Source organism: Oryctolagus cuniculus, chromosome 21, assembly GCF_051225735.1.
Source record: "Oryctolagus cuniculus isolate XC-2025 breed Fujian yellow rabbit chromosome 21, ASM5122573v1, whole genome shotgun sequence".
In the NCBI taxonomy this organism is placed as follows: domain Eukaryota; kingdom Metazoa; phylum Chordata; class Mammalia; order Lagomorpha; family Leporidae; genus Oryctolagus; species Oryctolagus cuniculus.
Window position 1 is genome coordinate 40,215,889 of NC_142887.1, and position 3,450 is coordinate 40,219,338.

Sequence of the window (3,450 nt, forward strand, 5' to 3'; positions counted from 1 at the left end):
AAAAAGAACCTTCCTCTTGTGCCCTGAACTCAATATGCCAGCCTCAAAACCAAAGCTCACATCAGAAAATTCATTACAAACCATGATAAATAAGAAAAATCAGAAAAAAGCCAAAGAAATGCAAGAATCCCTAATTATATTGGGCTTGATTTAGTCGCAAGGAAACCGGCTGTTCTCGGATTCATTCGCCCCTCAAGCTGACGGCCTGTGGAATTCTGACTGAATTAACCTGAAAATCGCAGTGAAACTCAGTTTGGAGGCAATTAATATCTGTCACCTCAGCCAAAGTGTTCCATTTGATTTTCCAAAACACAAAAACTCACCTTGGTTGTTTTACCTGTAGATGTCTAAGTTTCAACATCCTATTTCTTGTGTGTTTTATTTCATAATGGCTACTCTGTCCAAACTCTTGTTTGTATTGCATCAGAATACAAAATTTGGGAAGGAAGAAGGCAAAGCCAACTCAGACCCAGAAAACATTTAGGAAATTGCCGCTCAAGAAGCCAAAAGTCACTGAGGCACCCAAAACAATGACAGCAAGCCAGAAGTGGAGCAAGCCAACAGCTGTGCCCTGATTGAAAAAGAACCTTCCTCTTGTGCCCTGAACTCAATATGCCAGCCTCAAAACCAAAGCTCACATCAGAAAATTCATTACAAGCCATGATAAATAAGAAAAAAGAGAAAAAAGCCAAAGAAATGCAAGAATCCATAATGATATTGGGCTTGATTTAGTCGCAAGGAAACCGTTTGTTTTTGTTGTGTTTTTTATTTCATACTGGCTACTGTGCCCAAACTCTTGTTTGCATTGTGTCAGAATACAAAATGTGGAAAGGAAGAAGACAAAACCAACTCAGACCCAGAAAACATTTACGAAATTGCCGCTTAAGAAACCAAAAGTCAGCTGAGGCACCCAAAGCAATGACAGCAAGCCAAAATTGGAGCAAGCCAACAGCTGTGCCCTGATTGAAAAAGAACCTTCCTCTTGTGCCCTGAACTCCATATTGCAGCCTCAAAACTAAAGCTCACATCAGAAAATTCATTACAAACCATGATAAATAAGGGAAATGTGAAAAAGCCAAAGAAATGCAAGAGTTCTTTGTGATATTTGGCTGGATTAGACACAAGGAAACTGACTGTTTCCAGATTTGTACCCCCCTTCCACAGACCTACTTTGGAATTCTGATTGAATTTACCTCAAAATCGCACTCACACTCAATTTGGAGGGAATTAGAATCTGTCGCCTCAGCAGAAGGGTTCCATGTCACTTTCCAAAACAAAGAAACTCATCTTGATCATGTTGCCTGTAGATTTCTAATCCTGAAAGCGCAATTTGCTGTGTTTTTTTTTTCTTTCATAATGGCTACTCTATCCAAAATCTTACAAACCTTGATAAATAAGAAAAATGAGAAAAAAGCCGAAGAAATACAAGAAGCTTTGTGGTATTTGGCTGGATTTAGTCGCAAGGAAACCGGCTGTTCCCAGATTCATCCACCCCTCCAGGTGACTGCCTGTGGAATTATGACTGAATTAACCTGAAAATCGCAGTGAAACTCAGTTTGGAGGCAATTAATATCTGTCACCTCAGCCAAAGTGTTCCATTTGATTTTCCAAAACACAAAACCTCACCTTGCTCTTGTTACCTGTAGATTTCTAAGCTTCACAAGCCTATTTGTTGTGTTTTTTATTTCATAATGGCTGCTCTCCCCAAAATCTTGTTTGTATGGCGTCAGAATACAAAATTTGGGAAGGAAGAAGGCAAAACCAACTGAGATTCAGAAAACTTTTAGGAAATTGAGGCTCAAAAAGGAAAAGTCAGCTGAGGCATCCAAAACAATGACAGCAAGCCAGAATTGGAGCAAGCCAACAGCTGTGCCCTGATTGAAAAAGAACCTTCTTCTTGTGCCCTGAACTCCTTATTGCAGCCTCAAAACCAAAGCTCACATCAGAAAATTCATTACAAACCATGAAAAATAAGGAAAATGAGAAAAAAGCCAAAGAAATGCAAGAATCCATGATGATATTGGGCTTCATTGAGTCGCAAGGAATCCGGCTGTTCCCGGATTCATCAACCCTCAGCTGACTGCCTGTGGAATTCTGACTGTATTATCCTGAAAATCGCAGTGAAACTCAGTTTGGAGGCAATTAATATTTGTCACCTCAGCCAAAGTGTTCCATTCTATTTTGCAAAACACAAAACCTCACCTTGGTCATGTTACCTGTAGATTTCTAAGCTTCACAAGCCTATTTGTTGTGTTTTTTATTTCATAATGGCTGCTCTCCCCAAAATCTTGTTTGTATTGCATCAGAATACAAAATTTGGGAAGGAAGAAGGCAAAACCAACTGAGATTCAGAAAACATTTAGGAAATTGCCGCTCAAGAAACTGAAGGACACTGAGGCACCCAAAACCTTGAAAGGAAGACAGAATTGGAGTAAGCCAACAGCTGTGCCCTGTTTGAAAAAGACCATTCCTCCGGTGCCCTGAACTCCATCTTGCAGGTTCAAAACCAAAGCTCACATCAGAAAATTCATTACAAACCATGAAAAATAAGAAAAATCCTAAAAAATCCAAAGAAATTCAGGAGTTCTTAGTGATATTGGGCTTGAATCATTCCCTTGTTAATGGCTGTTTCCAGATTCATCCATACCTCCCAGCTGAGTGTCTGTGGTTTCTGACTGAATTAACATGAAAATCGCAGTGAAACTCGGTTTGGAGGCAATTACTATCTGTCACCTCAGCCAAAGTGTTCCATTTGATTTTCAAAAACACAAAAACTCACCTTGGTCATGTTACCTGTAGATTTCTAAGCTTCAAATGCATATTTGTTGTGTTGTTTATTTCATAATGGCTACTCTGTCCAAACTCTTGTTTATATTGCGTCAGAATACAAAATTTGGGAAGGAAGAAGGCAAATCCAACTGAGACTCAGAAAACATTTAGGAAATTGCCGCTCAAGAAACGTAAAGTCAGCTGAGGCACCAAAAAAATGACAGCAATCCAGAACTTGAGCAAGCCAACAGCTGTGCCCTGATTGAAAAAGACCATTAATCCAGTGCCTGAACTCCATATTCAAGCCTCAAAACCAAAGCTCACATCAGAAAATTCATTACAAACCATGAAAAATAAGGAAAATGAGAAAAAAGCCAAAGAAATGCAAGAGTCCTTTGTGATATTGGGCTTGATTTAGTTGCAAGGAAACCGGCTGTTCCCGGATTCATCCACCCCTCCAGCTGACTGCCTGTGGAATTCTGACTGAATTCACCTGAAAATCACAGTGAAACTCAGTTTGGAGGCAATTAATATCTGTCACCTCAGCCAAAGTTTCCATTTGATTTTCCAAAACACAAAAACTCACCTTGGTCGTGTTACCTGTAGATTTCTAAGCTTCAAACACCTATGTGTAGTGTTTTTTATTTCATAATGGCTACCGTGCCCAAACTCTTGTTTGTA